Source organism: Calidris pugnax, unplaced genomic scaffold (assembly GCF_001431845.1).
Source record: "Calidris pugnax isolate Ruff unplaced genomic scaffold, ASM143184v1 scaffold58, whole genome shotgun sequence".
NCBI lineage: Eukaryota > Metazoa > Chordata > Aves > Charadriiformes > Scolopacidae > Calidris > Calidris pugnax.
Genome location: NW_015090868.1, coordinates 8,880,780 through 8,904,122, shown reverse-complemented (window position 1 = coordinate 8,904,122; position 23,343 = coordinate 8,880,780). Strand labels below are relative to the sequence as shown.

The window sequence follows — 23,343 nt, the reverse complement described above, 5'->3', positions numbered from 1 at the left end:
CTCATTTATATAAAACTGAAAATATGCTACTTACACTGTAAATGATATATCCATAATCAAATGAAGTGCATTTGAATGTTGCCTTAATGATCTGCATGGAAAATAATTTAAAAAAATTGTAAGAAACCATCGAAGTAGACACTTCTTAAGAAATCTAAGCAAATTTTTTTTAGCATTCTGTTAGGAAACAGCCACAGTTCACAAACTTTAAATGACACAAAGTTTCTTATACTTTGCATCTGCTTTTTGCAAAACACCATTCATCCATACCCCATGGATACCCCATTTCAGATAGCAATACCTATTTGAGGAGAAATTTAGCTTTGCATATGTTAAAAATATATGATAAATGGCAATATGCAAATGGTAAGGATTTTACAATTTTTAAATTTTTTTTTTTCACTGAATTTCACTGAATTTTCACTGAATTTCTAGAGTTGGAAGGGACCATAGAGATCATCTAGTCCAACTCCCCTGCTGAAGCAGGATTGCCCAGAGCTAGAGCATGTTACTCAGCTGCATCCAGGCGGGTTTTGAAAATCTCCAAAGAAGGGGACTCCACAACCTCCCTGGGCAGCCTGTTCCAGGGTTCCGCCACCCTCACCTCATTTTCAAAAAACACTCTTAATAAGTACTCATTGTAATTTTTAGTTTTATCACAAAATTATTGTTTGGATCAGAAGGGACATTCAGAAGCTATCTAGTCCAATATCCTACTCAAAACAGGTATAAGCACATCAGGATGGTTGTGGATGTGTCAAGTTGAGTCTTGAACATCCCCAAACGGATTTCACCATCTTCCTGGGCAACATGTTGCCAATTTTAACCACCAGCACACTATTTCTGGGCCCGTTCCAAGTATCTAATTGGACTTTCTCATGTTTCCATTTGTATTGGTTACCTCTGGTCCCATCACCGTGCATCTCTGACGGGAGTCTGGCATCATCTTCTCTTTATCTTCCGATGAGATAATTGAACTTAGCGATAAGGTCATTCTTCAGCTCTCTCCCTGGAGGGGTTTTAGGAAATGGTAACAGTTTCTAGGCAGGTTACCATTTTGTGATGGAAAGAGAAATAAAGGAGAGTTTAAAAAAGGCCAGCTTTGGAGAGGGAAGGGGGAAAAAAGAGTGAGGTTTGGTTTTGTTTTGCTTTGTTTTTCTGAGGGGTGGGTAGTTTTTTTAGTTTTTATCATTTAGTTTTATTTTATTTATCTATGAGCTTAGTGAGGGGTGTTGGGTAGAAGCCCAGGCATGTGGTGCTGGAAGATAAGAAAAATAAGGTGAAAAAGGAGACCAGAATGAACAGATAATTTTCTGACGCTGTTTTGATAGATATTCCTTATCTGGGATGCTATTATCATGGAAGTAGTAGAATTACAGGGCTGAACTGCTTTTCTTAGGGTCATTTTACATGTTAAGGGTGGGGTGTTAAAGAGTGGAGAAGCCAAAGGAAGTCTTATGAAAAAGAATTAATCTAGTACTTAAAATGAGATACAGATGTTAACATAGTCATCTCGCCAGGGCTAGCTGATATTTCCCATTGTTTTTATATGCCAGAGAGACGACTATCCCAAGGCCTTGTTTAAGCAGAAGGCTGTGTGGGGAGGGAGAGAAGGGGAGAAGATGGACTTCAGTGTGTTTTGTTGTTTTGTTTTTTTTTTTAAGATGTATCTTCTTGTGTTAAACTTCCTTTACGCAGCGAACTATGGTTTGTTTTTTGTTTTAAGATGTATCTTCTTGTGTTAAACTTCCTTCATGCAGCGAACTGTGGTTTTGCTCATAACCCTGTAGCCGAAGGATATGGTACATCTAAGGTTAGGGACAACAACCGTCCACAAATTTCCCTCTGCGTAGTAAGGATAAGTTAATTAAGCTGTTAGTCCGGAGAGAATGTCCCGGTTTGGGGGAGGACGGGGTTAATTTCCCTCAGGATGTGGCAGACACAGGGGGTACCCCGGCCCCGCGGGAGCCGTGCCCGGGCTGCAGCCCCCTCTTGGAGCCGCCCCGGCTCCGGTGGGCCCGTAGTCGTGTTCGTACATCCCTCTGTCCGCCTTATTGTGGTTTCCCTGTTCCCTCTGCTGCTCTGCTAAACCGCCTTCCCCTCAGCCCACCAGTCCCGCCATTTTCTGTCCGGTTTCCCCTCGCGCCGGAGCCGCCGCGTGCTGCATTGTTGGCGGCTGAGGCGGGGCCAGGAAGTGACCCGGGAGGGGGAGGAGGGAAAAGGGGGAAAATGAGGGACAGAACAGCAGAGAAACTGAGCAAAAATTATCAATAATTCAGGCATAGAAAATAATTCGTTGCTAGAAACATGCACTGCATGAATTTGTGCAGAAAGAGCAATGCCCACGTCTCCTTCAGTTTCTGTGGTAAAGGAGCGTCAGACAAGGTGGGGCTCCCTGTTAAGCTCAGCTTGGTAAAATAAGGGGAAATGGGGGGACAAATCCACATACAATCGCATATAACCTTAAAAAAAGTGAAACGTAAACAGTTCATTATCCCTCTCGTGTTCTGTAAGCCTGTTTGTGTGAGGTAAATAGTATATAGAATGGGATAGAAAATTCCAGTGTCAATATTGAAATTGAGGGTGAGTGACGCTTTAGAGTGTAATGACTTCAGCTCATGGAAACATACATAGTAATGTATGTTTCTTCTCTTTACACAGAAAGTCATGCCTTTAGAAAAATCAGTACAAATTACTTAACTGCAAGGCTGTCTCAACTAGAAACAAAGAACTGTCTCCTTTCAGCTCTTGATTTTGCGCTGAGACTATTGCTTGTATGATTTGTAAAGCTGGAAGATAATGCATGCATGGAAAAAAACCAAATCTTTACAGGATTTTTTTTTTTTTTACGTTATTACTATTTACATGATGTAACAACATATTTAAGAACTAAAGTACGGTGAAATGTCAAAAGCTCAGAAAGGGGCTGACGGTAAGACCTGAAGAAATATCCAGAGAATTGTAGGTAGTTCTCTTGAATGAATTTCCTTGAGGGATCTTAAATTATCAAACTGTTCTTTCAAAAATATCTATAAGAGATTGTGAGAATGAACAGCTAGCACAGATTTGTAGGGAGCAAGTCAAACCTACCCTATCTCTTTAAAAAATACTGCAGTAAGCCTTAAGGGGTAGAAAAGATATAACTTGAATTTAGTAAACTGCAGTTTTGATTATCTCACATGGTATTCTCTTAAGCAAGCTAGGGAACTGTGGTCTAGATAAGACTGGTCTAAAGTTAGTATAAAAGTTTTTTTGGGAAAAAAAAAACTTTTTTTTTTTTTTTTTTTTTTTGTTCACAGTCATTCTTTTCCCTAGTAACCGGCACTGGAAGGGAGGAATGTAATTCCATGAGAGTCTGTACTGTGTCTAAGGTTATTCCATAACTTTGTTGGTAGTTTTGGTAATAGAGTACATGCTAGTCGTGCTGCAGTCATATTAGAAGACAAGACTTGAGTTCAAAGTAATCACAATAAATTCCAGAAATAATAGACATACAGTTTGCTAAGAACAAGCACAGGCACAAAGTAGAGGTAACGAACTGCCTAAATAGAAGATAGTGACCCCCCTCTAATGCTTCAGGAGAGAACTTGGGGACAATATATTCACCGAGTGAATATATCCAGACTTTTTGCTTGCTTCTGCAAGTGTTTGTGCTCCCTTTATATCAGCAATCACAGGGCTTCAGAAGCGTTAAAATGCCTGGCAGATGTCCTTTGGCAAATCTGAAAACATTTCATGCCTCCATTACCCTTTATGAATTCGAGGCACAGCGTGCTAATTTCTACCTGCCCGTTGATTGTGTTGCTCTGTGTGGCAGAGGCACGAGGGATAGAATATTTGAGGCTGCTAAACCAAGATGTACTAGAGCTCTTTCCCCACAGATCTGTAGGAGCGTAACATGTGAGCATCCAGTGGAACAACTTGTAGGCTCAAGTTGTCTAAGTTTTCAGAAGTGACAAGCAATTGATAGTGATTGATAGTTCATCAAATTATTAAAGGCATTGAGAGAAAACTTAGAACCAGGTGTATTTAGCCTAGGAAATGAGAAGAATGAGGAGAGATATATACAAGATAGTTACGAAAGGAGATGAGCATAGACTGTTTGCTATCTCCGGTTTAGATTTGACAAGTTAGTGGGGTTTAATTCACAGCAAAGCCGAGATGCAAGAGATAAGGAAAAAAAGGTCTTTGAAAAGTAAGAATGGTTAACTCCCTGGAGTAGGCTTTGGAGTTCAGGTTTGACTTCAGCTATTTAAGGAGAGATTGAGCTGGCATTTGTCAGTACCAGTTTAGATATGAAGCAAGATACAGCTGAACCCTGCTTCCTATAAGAGATGCCAAGACATGCAAACAGGCCCTCTCTGTGCCTTATTCCTTCACTTCTTCAGTCACTTTCAGTAGAATTCTGCCAAGTATTTAAATAGGAACCAGGACAAAGAATAGAAGATAGAAGCTGCTGCTTCTGTTTCGACTGAAACGCTAAAAAAAAAATAAATAACTGTACTGTTAAAATAAACATGACTATTTCATGTATTCTATATACTACAGTTGTTCTGTGTGCTGAATGGAAGCCTGGTTGTGCTGTTTTGGAAGGCTTGAGTGGTTTCCTCTGTGGTCATTCTGTTTCTCCTCTTGGACCACCAGTTGGCTGTTTAGGTGTAACGACAGCAGCTGTTTGATTCTCCTTGCCAGCCTTGAGATTGAAGGGCTCTGGAATCACTTGGGTACTGCAGGATTAAATGGAGACAAAATTCAAATTTTTGTCTTCTGTAATGTGATAATTGCATATTGATGAAAAATGATACAGACATTGCAGTAAATTATCACTTAATATATTTTTTTATTTCTACTAATTTGGTTCATGTTATTTTCTGAATTTAATTGTTCTTACTCTCTACTGGTTATTTCCTAGGTGTATCTACAGAAAGACAGAAAATTAATCACAGGAACGGAACACACTCTGGATTTTCTTCCGATGTGCAGACAACGCTGATTGAAGTATTGAGTCCACCTTCCTGTAAGTACACAATTTTGTTGGGTTCCTGGGTAGTTCAGTTCTCTGCAAGGAAAATCGCTAATTTAGTATTCTACCAGAGAAATGCTGCCATATATTTATCAACAATACAAAGGATTAAAGTGTCTTCTGACAGATGTTCGTTCCCCTGCTGTCTTTTCTGAAATGCAGATTGAGAAAGGAAAATCAAGAGTCACAGACACTATTAGTCAGTTTTCAGAAGTGGTGACTCTGGGAGATGTAGCGACGAAGTTATAAGGCAAGAAAAGCAAGAAATAGAGTTGCTACGAAGGGGCTATAGGGGTAGCTCTGTTTACTTTGTTCTTATCATCTTCTCGCTATGTGACTACAACTTGCAACGAATTGTTATCTCTTCCAGCTTTTACATTGGTATTATTTGATAGCACAGCTTTACAGCATCAACGCTAACAGACATAGCATGAACTTGTTGTCCGTGGGTACTCCTGGCTATGTGCCTCAGTTAATATCAAGGGACATAGAAACATAATTCTGAGATGGTCAGGGTGACAGTCTAGGAATCTGCTATTGTTATGGGAATGACTGCATATTTTGAATTCACAAAATATCCAGCTGTATAAATTTGGGTCTTCAGTTCTTTGTAACAGGTATTTGGGTTGGCATATTGGTTTTCTGGATTCAGAGTTATAACTTTCACAGATAAAATAACACCATGGAGGTTCTGTGATTTTTTTTTTTAACAAAAAAAATAATAATGTTGCACTGGTTTGTTTGGTAGGCTGTCATTATATATGGTTGAAAAATGTAGACATGCAAATTCTCCTAGATGATAGAGTGTGATGATTTAGGAGATAATATATCTTTAGAAGTTTGACTCCTTGAAATCATTGGGATTCAGACATTGGTGTTAACCGAAATATTCAGTGCAAAGGAACTAAAACATAGGTGCAAAATTACAAAATGAGAATGTTTATTGTATGGAGTATTTAACACTGTCAGGGTCAAACATATCAGTGTAACTTCTGCACTCAGTTTTCTGTTGTATCATAATATATCTGCATCTACTAAAAAGCCACTTAAATAACCTGTAGTATTCTGCACTCAGTTTTCTGTTGTATCATAATAGATCTGCATCTACTAAATCTTAAATAACCTGCAGTATTGTAAATTGTTTTGTGTGAATTTTTTTTTTTTTTTTTTGGCAAAGGAACTAAAACATAGGTGCAAAATTACAAAATGAGAATGTTTATTGTATGGAGTATTTAACACTGTCAGGGTCAAACATATCAGTGTAACTTCTGCACTCAGTTTTCTGTTGTATCATAATATATCTGCATCTACTAAAAAGCCACTTAAATAACCTGTAGTATTGTAAGTTGTTTTGTGTGATTTTTTTTTTTATTATTATTATTTTTTTCTTCTTGAAGTTGACTTTTTGTGGGGATCTAGGGATTGTAGCTTGCCATCTGCTGCTTAAATCTCTGTACATTTCTGAAGGGATTGTCGTTTTAGCCTGGCTTCAGGATTTGGAAATAGGGAGTGATGCTTGTGAAATCAGGCAGTGTGAGGTTATGTTGGTGCTCATTTGTTTATAGTTGCGCTCATTACGTTGGAACCTTCTGGAAGGAGTGGCATTTTGAGGGGGGGGAAAAAAAAAAGGGAAAGGTCTCAATACTGTGTTTCTAAAACTTGTATGGAAATGAATGGCTGAGGGAGGCGTGTCCTGACTGACGGTCTGTAGTGTGAGTTCAAACTATATTGGACAGGGGAGGAAAAATTAATAGTTTGAGAAACTTCAGACGAAGCTTAACACTCTCTCACGTACTAAAAGCATTTAACTACAAGCTGTAAAATTGTCAGAAGCAAAATACCATGTGTTTTCTCAGGCTTGGTGAAAATTCTTGTTTCCAATGGCTGCGATGAGGGCTTGTTCGCAAACCTTTTCAGTTTGGATAGTCAAAACCTGATGCCCCTGGTGGAATTCTGGTATTATTTATAAACACATGGAGATGTAGCTGGAGGAACTGAACTCCATATAATGCCTGAGTGCAGCCAAGTGAGTGAAGTGTTTGCCTCCTGTTCTTGGCTGTGTGGTGTTTTAGGTATGTTTGCCGTACTTCAGCACTCTTTTAATGGCAGAGCTGTTTTTCAGTGTATGAAATAATTGAAGTTTGTACAATAAAGCATGGTTCAATTTACTTGAACATGTAAATTGGCTCGTTTGTGAGTCACTTGTGCATGACTGGTACAGCAGTATTCCACATGATGAGTTGGGAAGTATACACTAATTGACATATAATAATATTGAAACAGATTGTCCAATACATTTATTTCTTTGACAAAAACGGATCGATTTTAATTTGTCAAATTTGGTACTGCGCTCTCATTGAAGTGGAAGTAGACTTACTAAAATAGCAGTGACTCTGAAGTCTAGTGTGTTAAAGTTTGGTAATTCCTTTTGTCAAAGAAACAGATCATGAGATTAACTTGAGAGTCCTTTTTAGATTTAAAGTGCAAGGTGGTGGGAACACAAAAAAATGCTTTATGATGAGTTTTTGTCAATCTGTATAATTTTTCAGTTAAGCAGTCATAAATCAAGGAATATTGTAATTTTTGAGGCTCATTAAAGAGACATTATACATTAGAATAGTGAGGCAGTCAGCATAATGAAATGATGAATGCCTATAACTATCTGTATGTAAATGATGTGAGACAGATTTGCTGGTGCTACAGAGGAGAATAACAATCTATTTGACAGTTCCCTGTAGGTGCTACTTCTGGATACAAGTGACAGATGTTAAATGTAAACCTCTTCAACAGCAAGCACTTATTAGCACTCAGTGGGGAAAAAATGGCAATATAGAATAAGACAAATAGCAGATAATGCCATTTAAATAACTTTGTTCTTACAAAGCTTTATTGCCAATGTGTTAAAGTCTGGGAGGCTGGTTTTCTTGTTTGTTTGTTTTCCTTGACAAAGATTAGGTGGGTAAGAAAACGTTTTGAAGTTTAGAAAATTGTTATTTGAAACACTTAAGAAAACAAATCAAATGTTATGGAGACGCTGGATGGAAAATATAAGTTTGTACCCTTTCATCAACAACATTTTTTTGAAATGTTATTTGGTAAATATTTATTAAATCATTATTATCTGTGATAAATGTCAGTACTGTATGCATTTGCTGCCATTACTTGATTTGCCAAATTAATTTTAATTGTGGGGGTTTTTGTTTCTTTTTTTCTGTCATAGAATGGAAAACTGTGGTCTTTCAGATCTGTTCTTTTAATGGAAAAAGGGCAGAAGTAGTTAATGAAAGCAGGTTAGCAATAGTGAATGCTTTTTATGACACCCTATGATTTTGTTTCTAGGCCATTTGTCTCAGTCCTAGCCTGAGATGCTACTCCTAGAAGTATAAAATATTAATCTGTGGGAGATTCACATTTCGATAATAATCCAACTCTTCAACAGAGATCAGCATTAAAGTAGTTCAGGAGACTATCAAAAACACTTGATTTATTTCTTATCCTACTTTGTAATAGATTAGGTTAGGGATTTATATTTCTTTAAAGTATGAATCTAGGCACATGAATTGATTTTTCAAATTGTCAACGCTTACTTTAGCGCTTTTTCTTTTTTTTTTTTTGAGATAGAAAAAATAAATAAATTTAAGGACAGGCTATCTGTCTGCCAGCCAAACTACTGCTTGAAAGGGCAGAGATTAAGCCAACGCTAAGAGTGATGCAATGTCTACATGTTTAGATTCTGTATGGCCTTACGTCTTTTAGCATTATGAAACTGGTGACACTATTTGTGCTTTTTCTTTGTTATCTGCTGTCAGCTGTTAAAGCTACCTGGGGTTGCTTGCACTAAATCTCCTCAGAACACGATGTTTTCGCTGCACTGCTGCAGACTTGTAATCCCCTTTCATGGTGTTAAATTATCAGCCACATATGCACTGTGTCTGATTTACTGGACGTATTTATTGTTCCCCTGGCTATTGTGCTTGCTAATTTGTTTCTTTATTGCTTTGCTTTGAGTTAGGGAATACTCACCCTCTGTCCCCTGAATTCTTAAAAGAATAGCTAAAGTTCATTCCTAGGTACGTTTTGCTATTGGTTTTAACTGTTGTAATTCAAATCTAGATGATTTTCCTTGTGTAGACCCTGATCTATGTTCTTGTAGAACAGCTGAGGTTCAAGAATGCAGAGTGTGAGTGGGGAAAGGAGAGTAAAGACAGATTTTGAGAGAATTTAAGCAACAGTCCATGTCTGTAACGGACTTCTCACATAACCAGACTTTGTTTGGAAGTAAGGAGGAGTTTGTAAGTCCAGGAAATGCGTTTTGCATGTTCTGGCTCAACTTTTGCTCACTGCCCTTTGCTTCCTCTTCTGTTCTCAGCTGTTGCGTCCTTCTTATGTTAGATGCCACAATAATTTTTGGAATGATCTTGCCTGGTTGATCAGACCTCTGAAATGTGAAAACATGTAACATCTACTTGTCCGTCTCGGACGATCAAAATTGGGCCATGTGCTGTGTCTTTTAAAAAAACAACAAAAAAATATCAGAAACATGTGTTCTGCAGAAACGTCCTAAAATTATGGCTGGTTTGAACATTCTTCTACCCCAAAATGGAAGAACCAAACCAGCCTTTTTCATTTAGAGCTTCTCTGATGCCAAACACAGGAACTGGCATCAGAGGTAGCTGCATCTGGAGTTAAATTCTGTCTGTCCCTCTGAGGTTGGTCCTGTATGATCCTTTATGTTCCTTATGTGATGCTGTGTAGAATGCTAGAAACAAGTCTTCTAGTAGTGTTTCTAGTGACTACGTTTATTTGAGGACTCAGTGGTTATAAGTTATTTACCAGTTCTAATTATGTGCTTTATACGTATATATAATTACAGACTTTATAGACTACATAAATATAGTGCCTAAATATATACTTAGAATACACACTATATGCATGCCTGTAAATATAGACTATATAAATAAATATTTATATATAGACTAGACTATATATAGACTATATAAATAAATATTTAAGACAATTTTATTTTTAGGAAAACAATTACAGGTTAATAATTTACAATATAATGTAATTGCTTCCAGTACTTTGAAGAAATTGCTTTGAAATGACTCATCGAATTTTTTTGGCTAATCAGAAAGCATACTGAAACAGAAATGTTCCTTTGCCTCATTACCTCTGTTTAGTGTAAAGAGTAAACTAAATGCAATGACATCTATGTAAACTGCTGAGAATGATGGATTTTTTTGGAAATACTAGAAGTCAAATCACCAAGGAAAAACAATACTAAAGAAATTTAAAATACACGTATATGATAGGTTGAGAGTTCTACTGCACTGTCACTGCATTTAAAATCAATTTACTTTTTCGTTGTACTTGAGTTATTATTAAGTAAGCTTAACATTAGATAGATATCAGCATTATTTCTTTTTGTATCAGCTAAATCTGTCTGGTAATCTAAAAAATAGTTAGAATTATAATTTCAAGTCTAATGCCTTTGTCAGTTATATTTATCTGAACTTATGACTTCATTAATTGAAAAAAAAAATTTGAATCTCTTGGATATTGTTTCTCTTGTACTTAAAGAAGTCCCTTTGCAGAATGTAATAAGGAAGTGCTGTGGTGCTCATCCAACTATTTCAGCTATTTATTTTTTTTTAAGAGCTGGATAATATGTTTAAATGATACTGAATGACAGTTACATGAGCTGAGTTTTGCTGTGTCTACGTGCCAGGAGAGTACAAAACTAATACATAAAACTATGATATATAATGTTTGATTAATGCCTATTTCAAGTAGTCAAGCAGTTAAAGCAGTTTTAATTTGTGTTGTATTCTAATGGCAGTCTTTTTACACAAATAATGTTTTGGGTTAACCGAACTGCTACAAATGAAATGCTTGTGGATTTGTCCAACTTAAAACTGAAAAAAGTCCTAGGAGCCCATTCCAGGAGGCTTGGCCTCACTTCAGCTTTTACAGAAAACATTTAGAATATTGCTTGTATAAGGATATTCTGAACCAAAACCTCCATCTTCACAAGGGGTGTCAAAATAATGAATAATAATGCTCATATGGGAAAAATGATGAAGGGGAGGGAAAGAATGTATTTAGGCAACCAGTCAAACAATTGTATTGGACGCCTTTTGTTAATTTAATTCTTTGTATTAAATATTACTGCAGTCCACAAATATGGATCTATGTATGGAGCTGCTCATACATAGTGTGTTTGGGTTTTAAAATCTAGTTTTTAGATCAAACTGAAAAAAATAATAATCATATATATATTCAGCAGAAATCTCAGTTGTTCAAAGCTATCCATCTGAAGGAGACCTAAAATTTACTCATCAGTCTAGAAGAAGAGTTCTCTTTGAAAAGAAATCTGAAAACTGTTGAGTTCTTCCAACATATGAGCATAATTTTACGGTAACAATGAAAGGAGACTCATAAGGGTTGGTTGCTTCACTGATGCTTGCAAAATTTGATAGCCCAGCAGCAGGAGTCACTGTAAGTTGTCATTCTCTCCCATTTGTCACCCTGGCCTTTATCTTTGTACTAAGCAGGAGACGGTTTTAGAACTTCATTGCCAAGGGATGGAAGTTAAGGCAAGGCTATGGAAAATATGGAAATGAGTGATAGTTTTATCCTAAGACTTTTTGAGATTTCAAGAATGCAGTGTATATTTAGTAATCTCAAAACAGTCCTTTGTTTTTCCGTTTTGAGATACAGAAGGATTTTTTTACCATAGTGGCTTTTTGTGAAGAGAAAATAGAAAGACAAAAAGATTTATGACTGTTATTGAAAGCGTTGTGGACTGAGCAATGGAATTGCAACGTGTTCTAGGTTTTCTCTTTAGCCATTGTAAAATTCTGACATTCAAACCTGAGGCTGAAGATGAAGGATTGTGGGGAAGACAAGCAGTAAAATTGTAACTAAATGCAAGAAAACAGTAAAAAAGGATAAACAATGGGGAAAATATGACTTTGGACACCACTGAAGAGGATGAGATGAAAGGATGCTAGAAAGGGAGAAAGATAATGAGAGAGAAATTTTTTTCCCCATCTTAATATTAGAGACTGCCCTAACCTGAGGCAAACTGTTTGACATTGCTAAGCAGAAGCAATTATCTGTTTTACTGAAGGGATTTCCACCTGAAAGGGATGGAAATTAGAAAATGAGCAGATGAAAAATCTGGTGTTGCAATACTGCTCTAGAGAATGTGTATTTAAAGTCGAGTAAATCCAGATGAGCTGCATCATTTGGTAGCAATACTAGCAAAACTAACAGAAATACTATTTTTCTATAAATGTCTTCAAGTATCATTAAATGTATGGATGTATATATTTTATGTCTTTCTATATGTATCTGTATACACATCCATTATTATCGACTGGAATGTACTCATCATTAGTAACTGAATTTCATTCCCTACATTCATATTCTGGTAAACTTTGCTGAAACTTTATTAAAGTTTTTCACTTCACAATTGCATTTTATCATTATATTTGAGTGATAAACCTGTAATAGTCCCCTTGCAGCATAGGTGCTTGTGTAGTAGCCAAGAATACTGCACATTTCCCCCGTCTTATCTACTGCACCAGACAAAGGTAGGTTAAATAAATAGTCTTTTAGTTTTTTGAAATTAATTTGAGAGGTAGACAAGAAGAACAGAGAAAATAAGCTTAGATCAAAATGAAAAATATAACCTTTTTAATTCTGAAATGAATGAAATCAGCCTTTTTCCACTTGTTACAACATGGAAGAGTTTGTGCAAAATTCATTATAAAAGTAGTTTTAGAGTCACAAGATTCTGGAGTGGGTATTTCATCGGATGTCCCTGATAGCTATTTTTATTTTAGTAGATTTATTTCTGTAGTAACTGACTGGAGAAAACAGGCTCCACTTCTCTCGTATGTCTGAGAAGATTTGATTCTATGTTTTCTGTAAGAGTAACTGTGAGGCTGTACTTTTTTCTGGAGAGGAGAGAGTAGTCCAAGTTTTCCTAAATTCTGTGGTTTTCTACTATACTCCTGAACTCTACCTTATTCTTTCAAGTGCTTGAAAAATATCTTACCCATGTGGTGACGGTCTTCCAAGGATAACAATAATCGTACATAAAATTTCTCTTTGTCAATGCAATTCTCTATCAAATCACTGTTGTGTCATATTTTATTGCTGAGCTGATAATATATAAGTATTTGACTAGGATGCTCAGACCTGCTGACCAGAAACTCAGAGCAGAATGTTTCTAGCTACAGCAAAGGTTCCTTAGTCTCTTACTGGATTTCCTTATAGACAAGTTATAAGTATTATTACGTTTTCATGAGTTCTTTAGTAGAGGTTGCTTTCTTAAACTTTCTTTTCCTTCTAAATATGTTTGCTTATTGGAAAACTAGTAGAAAATAGAGATGCCTACCTTATGGAGAAAGAATGCTTGGATTAAAAGGCTGGTAGAAGTATTTGTCAGAAATTGCTACTATTGACAGTCCTCCAGATAAAGATTCTAATGAAGAATTCAATATAATAGAAGCGTGTGACAGCTCAAATGATATCTGTCACCTGGGTTCCAGTGAAGACTTTGCACAATTAAAAATCTGCAAGAGAGGAGGGAAAAGGCAGTTACTAGCTACAGCAAAGGTTCCTTAGTCTCTTACTGGATTTCCTTATAGACAAGTTATAAGTATTATTACGTTTTCATGAGTTCTTTAGTAGAGGTTGCTTTCTTAAACTTTCTTTTCCTTCTAAATATGTTTGCTTATTGGAAAACTAGTATAAAATAGAGATGCCTACCTTATGGAGAAAGAATGCTTGGATTAAAAGGCTGGTAGAAGTATTTGTCAGAAATTGCTACTATTGACAGTCCTCCAGATAAAGATTCTAATGAAGAATTCAATATAATAGAAGCGTGTGACAGCTCAAATGATATCTGTCACCTGGGTTCCAGTGAAGACTTTGCACAATTAAAAATCTGCAAGAGAGGAGGGAAAAGGCAGTTAATGTAACTAACATTTTCGTAGCTGATTTTTAAGAGTGAACTAATTTTTTAGCTGAGTTGGAAACATGTTTTGTGTAAAAGAGGTAAGGAATAACTTGAAGTTTATGGATTTATGGAGTAAACAAGCATACAAAAGCTGTTAGAAGAATGGAATGTTGTGCTTGTTAAGGTTGAGAAGGCTGTGGGTTTTTAACATGCTCTAGGTTAAACACTAATATAAATATGAATCTCATACTATACATATGCATATTTGTGTGCCCATATACATTTAAAATCTCCGTGTTGAGACTTGTAGGAAATAACATAATCTTGAAAGAAAATATTAAGGCAGTGAGTTATATTACTTCTAACACAACAAACAGACCCAGGAATAATATAACCCCACAAGTTTCTGGATTTGCATTGATTTCTTGAAGAAAAAATTCAAAATTCTTGAAGTTAATTATGCAGAAACATATTAAAGAAAAAATCTGGTTGTTTCTATGTTTCTCCATGTGTGCCTGTCATCCTCGTGAAAGGCTTAGCTTCAGTCCCACAATCATGTAGGGGCATGGAAACCATGAAATCTCCGTGTTGAGACTTGTAGGAAATAAGTAGGAAATAACATAATTTTGCAAGAAAATATTGAGCTAGCGAGTTATATTACTGCTAATACAACAAACAGACCCAGGAATAATATAACCCCACAAGTTTCTGGATTTGCATTGATTTCTTGAAGAAAAAATTCAAAATTCTTGAAGTTAATTATGCAGAAACATATTAAAGAAAAAATCTGGTTGTTTCTATGTTTCTCCATGTGTGCCTGTCATCCTCGTGAAAGACTTAGCTTCAATCCCACAATCATGTAGGGGCATGGAAACCATGAGTATTTGTGATTCTGTTTTGGATTACAGCTGTTTTGTATAACTGCTTTGATAACTTTGACACTGCACCTATTCTCAAGCAATTTTTTTTGAGTTGTTAGCAGTGAGATAGGAGCTCTCATCTTATGTTAATGCTAAGGTATTCCATAAACAGGCTAAGTTGTTTTTTTGCGTAGTCCTGTATGTCTCACTGGAAGGATAATTATTGTTTTCATATTACTTTCTGGTGATCTCAGTAAGGATAAACACACGCACAGAGGTAAACAGGGCATGAATACAAAAATAGTATTACATCTCCAGCTAATAATGAGTATTTGTGATTCTGTTTTGGATTACAGTTGTTTCATTTGACACTGCACCTATTCTCAAGCAAATTTTTTGAGTTGTTAGCAGTGAGATAGGAGCTCTCATCTTATGTTAATGCTAAGGTATTCCATAAACAGGCTAAGTTGTTTTTTTGCGTAGTCCTGTATGTCTCACTGGAAGGATAATTATTGTTTTCATATTACTTTCTGGTGATCTCAGTAAGGATAAACACACGCACAGAGGTAAACAGGGCATGAATACAAAAATAGTATTACATCTCCAGCTAATAATGCCAGAATTGGGGGAATCAGATTTTTTTCTTGCATTTATTTTGTTTTGTTTCTATTTTACTGCAATTTTAAATGCCAGAATTGGGGGAATCAGATTTTTTTTTCTTGCATTTATGTTGTTTTGTTTCTATTTTACTACAATTTTGTCACATCTATTTAAATTCTAATTCTGATTTCATTAGCAGCTGTTCACTTTAAAGTGTAAATCACACCGATTTATATGTACCTGTTTACATAATAAAATATATATAATACAGTTTCTTAGAATTCAGTAGGACTGTTCTCTTGAACAGTAATCCAATTAGAGATACACAACATATATCACATATTGGCTCATTATGAGAGATACTACTACAACTTCCTGGTACACTTGTCTTAGTGCACCCATAAAGTTTTTATAAATTCTACTAATTTACAACAGAGTGTTTTAAGCTTCAGATCTATGTCACTCTTCCTGCTTTCCTTTGATTATTACACTTGAAAAACTGGTCTTGGTGAAGTCCCTGCCCAAATTAACTATTTATAGACAGGGCTTTCTTAGTTCTTCAAAACTATTCCTTTTCTTCTGTTTTTCTCCGGCACTTTGAATTTGTGATATTTTCAATAGTTTTGAAAGATTTAAATTCCTCAAGCATTACATTAGTAAAATGCCTCTAAATCCTACGTACTTCAAATTGTAACAGAAAACTTCAAACAAATGCAGGATCTGTGAACAGTTACCAAATCTATTTAAATATAAAAATTTCACTGCAGTTGGCACTGCAAAACTCTTCTGCTAGTCCTGCCCTACCGGGATGTAGTACTTTGCTTTCTCTTCTGCCTGATGATTGTCTGGGCAGGAGAATGGACCAGATTAATTACTAAGATTCCCTCCAGACCTATTTTCTACGGTTCATTTTCACGGTCTTTTCAGGCAAGAATATAACCATTAAGTTTAAATTTTTGCAACTAAGTGGTACTTTCTAACTATCAAAATGGTTGAATTTAATGTAGATGGATTAAGCATTTGCATTTTATTAGAGAATGAATGCTACTGTACTGAAATTTACTTTGTATGCTACATATTATTACACAAATTATATTAGTTGAGTCAAATATAACAAGTATTTTAGGTCCTATCAGACCTCTTAAGAACAGGATAGGAATTTTTGTCCTAATAAATGATTTGGAAATGTCATTAAACAGAAAGATAATGGCATTAGAATGTTTATAAGGGATAAGCAGGTGGTAAAATGGTACTGGCAGCAATTATTTTGATGGTTTATCAATTGTCTTCAAACACCACTTACTCAAAAGTTTGAAATTTTCAATTGTTTCTTTCCCTTGGAGATTTAATTGTTTTTAATAATAAGTGTTATTATTTAGTCAGTTGTCAGCATTAATTATTAATCTGGTAACATATAGGTACAACTTTTGAAAGCAAGAGATTGGAAGGGCTGTATACAATTTTAATTTACACATAGTGTATTCCTTTCTTTTAAGGTATTTGAGAGATTTCACGCTTTTTTCTTCCTCATATTTTGTGCAAATAAGTCAAATAACAACCTCATCCACACTCAGAACTACTCTATACAGAATGTTAGCAGAACAAATCTTAAAATTCAGTCTCTGTGGTTGTAGCCTTTACAAAATTTCAGGGCTAAAGGTGGTTATCAGTGGTTTACAGTGATTCCTTTTTCATATATGTAAAAATTAACTCTGTTCCAAAATATGTTCGTATAATGCAGTGATTGTATAATTCATTTTCATGACATCTTGAGGATTCGGATCCATCAAAAAAACCCACAACAAAACATACAAACAAACCCCACAGTGTGTGTGGAATCAAAGTTTTAAAAATCAAACCCACAACAAAACATACAAACAAACCCCACAGTGTGTGTGGAAGGTGTTAAAAATTAATCATCAGGCAGGATATTTTAATATTCAAAACCAACAGCATAATAGTTGTAGTTGTTGACCTACTGTTTTTTGCTTACTTGCAGACTTTAATATTCAAAACCAACAGCATAATAGTTATAGTTGACCTACTGTTTTTTGCTTACTTGGAGATGATGAGTAATATTAAATTGTGTTGACTAGATATATATTCTTACTTTTTCATGAGCTGAAAGTTTGTTTTCATTTTTGAGCTCTTCAAGTATTTTTTTTCTATTTTCTTCCTAAAATTTAATTTCCTTTGAAAGAAGAATTTAAATTTAAAAAAAAAAATAAAACAACATGCTTTAGATTTTGCAAACACGTTCTATTTTCTTCCTAAAATTTAATTTCCTTAGAAAGAAGAATTTAAATTTAAAAAAAGAAATCAAAACAATGTGCTTTAAATTTTGCAAATACATATTTTATTACTATATATAAGCTTTTAGGTACTTTGGGAGAGAGGGACTAAATGAATCAGATTAGAGGTATTAACACAATTTAATAATGGGAGAGAGGGACTAAATGAATCAGATTAGTGGTATTAACACAGTTAATGTTAGAATAGAATGTTTCTTTATCCTTCTGTAACACTAACCTTGATGACCCAGTGGGCTGCAATATGTTGTGCTTTCTAACCTGCCAGGATTAAGCCATGGAGACTACTTTTTGTAGAGAGTTAGAACTATCTCAAAAATTAATCAGGAAAAAAATTAAATGGTTGGTATACACCAAGAAGTTTGTCTTTTTCAAGCACTTCCCTGGCAAGCCACCTGTATTCAAATTTTGAATTTTCATATTTTTGCAAGCAACATGCTTTAAAATATTTATGTTTTGGATCTTAGTCATTGCAGGGATGATGCAAGTTAGTTTGGTAGAACGGGCAGTAGTTGGAAGAGCGAGTAGTTAAAATAAGTCTTAACTACCGCCATTTCATTACAAATAATACACATATTTCTAATTCAACAAGTAGTATTTAAAGAGTTCTTTGCGACTGTTGCTTTATTTTATGGCATGTAACATCTGGGGCCTTCCCATGATGCCTCCCAGTACAGCAAATTAGGGACAACAAAATAAAGTGCATTAACCTCAATCAGAAATTCAGTAGAGCTCTTTAAACCCTGCCCCTCTTCTAAAGGGGGCTCCTGATGGCTCAGGCTCCATTTCTAACTGAAACACATCAAGTACTTCCATGGGTGGGTATAGGATTCGGTAACAGACTCTTTAGGGAACTTCTTCCAGCACACTGGAGACTCGTGGTCTCCTCAAAGCCTGCCCAAGGAGGAAACGCAGGTTTGACAACAAATGGTTGCAACTTCAGGCTGTTCTTTGTTATCTGTCACTTCCTTGTCATTTCACATTAAATGATGACAGTTTAGGTGCAGTGCCGTTACTCTATTTTTGAAGGATTTTCTTGGAGAGTATGCTTGATATCGGAATAATCAAAGGAATACACTGCAGCACCTTTTTTTCTAAGAGACTGTGTGATTTTCATGTGAGGTGACCCGGTCTTCGATACTATGCTAGATCAAAATACGTCATTCTTTTGATCTTTAAAATGAAAAAAAGTGAGTCTTATTGTGAACTTACTATGTGTTTATCTAATATCTTAAGTAAACATTGGTCATGCTTATTTATGAGCTGATAGTTCTAAGAAGAGAAATAAAATGTGAAAGGTTTATAACTATTGTTATACTATTTGGGATTATTTAAATGAGAGGCAAAAGAGCAAAATCTTAACGCCTTAGAAGTGATCCTACTGTGTTGTGTGTGCCATTCTAATCATGGAAAGCACATTATCATTTCATACGATTTGCAATTTGTGTAATTGGATGTGCTTGCCTGTTTTTCACAGGCAGGATTAGAATTACAATTTTAAAGTCTAGACGCAGCTCCCTAAAAAGTAGAACTGGCGTTGACCTGTCTGTGTGTAACTAATGAGGAGATCACCTGTTGAAAGATCTTTCAGACATGGTGGCTGGTGGCCTACATCCATACTCACTTTCCCTCTCTTGCTTGATCAGAGGAGTCTAACTCTCATCTTGCCTCTAAAGAAGTTGTGTATATGTTTCTACTTTTTCTTAAAATTTTAGTGTAAATGCAGTTTTTCATGTGTATTTTACTGGGATAATGTACCTCTGTTTCTTGCACCACTATGACTTTGTAACTTAAAATAAAATATAACTAAATATAAGCTAATGTAACCTAATGCTGCATCATTATGCTATTGAGTAAGTGGCACATCTGGCTAAGGTAGAACCAGATGTTACTGCAGTTGGAATCTAACTGGAATAATAATTGTTGTAATGTGGAGGCCTAAGGAGTGAGATGTAAAATATCTGTAGTTGACTGTCAGCCCTTACAGAAGAGGTACAAGGATCATAGTAACTAGAGAGAATCTCTGGTGCATCTCAGTGCTTCCTTCTAGGGTTATTTCTGCATCCTACTCACACAGCAGTCATCCACATCCGAGTGTTAAATAAAAATTTCATTTTTCTTCTTTCAGTAACTATCAGTACTTCAGCTATGGAAGGATTTAAAAAAAATTAAATAAAACCATACAAATATAACACTGCTGTGGGTATCTTGAAAAAAACACCCTTCTGCTGACACCAACATGCTTAACCTGCTTCCAAGAAAAACAAGAATTCAAAACTGTAATAAGTTTAGAAACAACAGTTTCTAATAAGTCTATAAAACAACAGTTCTGTTGTAGAATCAACTCAAGTTACAGACTGTCAAATAAAATCTGTATTTTTTTTTCTTTAATTGAACCATCTTACAAATTAATGCAATAAGCTAATAGTGGGCTGGTATCAGAATAATTTTATTTATCAGAATAAATTTCTTTTATCCTGGTAAGTTTTCTTAGTAATTGAAAAATTACCTTCTGCCTGATGTGGCCCTTGCACAGAACAGTTGTGGTGTGAGTGAGTGAAAGAACTGTGGATAGAATTTGAAGCCTTTGATTTTAAGCAGGTGAAAATTGCAAGTTGTTTTCCTCATAGTGTCATCTATACTATACCTTATATAGCAATATGTAAATACATAGATCTATATATTCTAATAGTTGGATACAATACATTTTTGATTTGTAGTTCCAATTATGTAAGCTTTCCAAATCTGTCTTTCATTAGTATTCCAAAAAAGCCTTACATAGAGACATACAAAGTCTCTATGACTTAAAGTTATTGTAGGGAATACCTTCCCTTTATACTTCAAGTTCTTTAATAATATTGATGCATTTCCCATTTAAAAAAGAAAGAGAGGAGGAGGATTAGTGTCTTTTGTAAGTTAACGCTTAGCTCTTTTTTTCTTTTTTTTTTTTTTTTTTTTTTTTTTTTTTTTTTTTTTTTTTTTTTTTTTGGCTAGTGAGTTCTTTCACGTGTTCTAGTGTCTATACTCAGTGTCATGCTCTTGGGCCCATATGCCATGAAAATTTCAGTGCATCTTCTGTCAGCAGAGAGGAGTTTGCTGAAGGTGTTCAGGTTCCTGTTACATACCTGCTGCCTGCAGTAGGTACCTCTGAACGTGGCAGTCTGTGACGTTGGTTACGATATGACCAAGAGTTCCGAGGTCTCAGTAGCAACAGCCCCCACCAACTGTGTAGCTGTAGAGCTTTCCTGCTCCTTCCCGGGAAGAACGTACGTTCCCCCTGATGCTTAGAGGCAGGGCAGCATTTTGTATTTCATGGTTCAGCACCTAGCAGTTACTCTTCCACTGTTTCAGCAACACCACCCCTCCTGGGATTCAGCCTGCAATTCAATCTCGGCTTTGTCAGTCAGAGAATGTGTTGCTAATGCCCCCTTAGTTAGCCCAGTGAGCTACATCCAGGAGACAGCTGGATGAAATTCAAGAAATACAGAGAGGCCAGCAAAAATACTCACCACTGCAGTGCTATTTTAAGAGAGTTTGTTTACTTGGACATGAATTGTAATGTCAGGAGAGTAAATTACCCTGATTTTTTTTTTTTTCCTTTGTGCCACAAACTATACTGCTCGCTGTATTCAAATTTAAAGGCAGCTGAGATGTCTCTGTGCTACATATGGAGTATGTATGTACACATACTATTTAGTTACCTGAAATAATTATAGAATAGAAGAGTTCACAATGTACTTCTACTGTAATGCCATGAAAGTTTTTCAGAGATAACACTGTGCAAAATGTTCATAAACTGCAGTTTGGAGCAGAAACTGTTAGAGATGCACTGAATGTGTTATTCTGTGCTTTGGTAGGGTAACAATGTTGTGTAGTGAACATTGCAGGATGTTAAACCAGCTGTTGCTTAGACAATATAGACATACAAATTGTGTCATTATTATCATTGTATATTTATCAGTTCCACAAAATGTATAGTTTTCTAGTACATTCAAATGTCCTACTAGTAATCCAGAAACATCCAGAAGACAATCATAAATGCCAGAAAAAAGTACAAAATACAAAAGGAGATAGAGAGGTCCTGAAACAGTTCATATATTATAGCATATAGAAATTATGTACCTGTGCAGCTTTATAATCCTGTACAAATACAGATTATATTTCAAAAAAATGGACATTAATTGACATCAAGACATGCAATTTGCTTAGTTGTTTGGATTTTCGCCTGTAGTTATTCCAGTTCACTCAAGTGTTCCCTTTGCCTTTATTTTTTTAACCAGAACTACAGTGTATTTTGTGATGATTAATGAGGTTCTGATTTAGAAGTCATTTTAAAGAATAGACAAAACCTCTAGCTCCAAGGATAAATGGAAAATAATAATATTAATAATGAGGTAATTCAAAGCCTAGCCAGATAATAACCTGTTGCCAGAAACTTTTAAAATATGTATCCGTCATCCTCAAGTATTAATGTGGATGAATCTATTTGAAATATCAGTGCATATTTATATTTGATCTTAATTTTCTGGAGTTTGGTATATCTCACAATATTTTAGTAGTATTCTAGGGTATTTTTAGTTGGGCTAAGTAATTAAACCAACGTATCTCCTTATGTCATTCTATGTTGATTTTTTTCCTAAACACCCAATTGTAGCCAAATATTTCCTTTAGTCACACAGAAGTGTGATATCTTTAGGTAACATCATTTTCAATTAGAAATACTTACAGAATCATGGAAGCGTAGAATAGTTTGGGTTGGGAGGGACCATGAAAGGTCATCTAATCCAACCTCCAACTTCCCTTGCTGAGTCCCACAATCACAGGATGGTGAGTTGTCTGAGTTTAACATTGAATCGTTCTCAATTTTGTTATAAACACTTTTTTGACTTTTTTACATGTTTCAGATGTTTTTGCTTGTGATACTACAATGGTGGAGTTTATGCGCAAATAATTGAAGACAAGTGTTAATTTTCTAAGTATAATTAGTCATATCAGGCTTTTAAATCACTCATGTACTGTTGAAAGACTTACTAAGTTTTTCTTGGTTTTACATATAGGAAATACCTTTTAATTTAAAAGAAGTTTGGCTAATAATTCATTTCGAAATATATTGTAAAGCTATCAAGGCAACTTAATTTTCTCATAACAATTCATTTAAATTTAGTCCATGAATGAGGTGATGTTTATGGTTCTATTATTCAGGGTTTTCATTATCTCTTTGTCACGGTCGTTCAAGTATTTAGATGCTTCGGAGACTATTTAAAATTCCAATCTTGCTGCAGTCCTTTCAGACATATGTCAAGGTCAAAATTCCATCCAAGCCAAGGTGATTGGTCAGGCTGAATAGATACCGTATGACAATGAAGTAACTGGCATCATCACCAGTTGCACTTGATTACCTGGTCTTGATGACCATCCTCAACTTATAGCTGAGCGGAACAGCAATCAGAGGGAAAAGTGTAGCTCTTGAGCTTTGACTTATATCAAACAGGACAAACTTATATGTTATAGCCCTTCAAAAATATGTAACACCAGAATTTTTAGCCAGCTTTTAAGGCAGTAGGGTTTTTCTAACCTGCT

General features: G+C 35.5%; 1 protein-coding gene across 1 annotated transcript in view; it reads left to right on the top strand.

Annotated features, from left to right (window-relative positions):
- The window catches only part of TENM3 (teneurin transmembrane protein 3), a 1,441,984-nt gene that overhangs the window by 52,058 nt on the left and 1,366,583 nt on the right, over positions 1-23,343 (top strand). Inside the window, exon 2 of the mRNA XM_014945587.1 lies at positions 4,913-5,017. The gene's annotated coding sequence lies outside the window, so the exon portion shown is untranslated. The remainder of the gene's footprint in view (positions 1-4,912; positions 5,018-23,343) is intronic.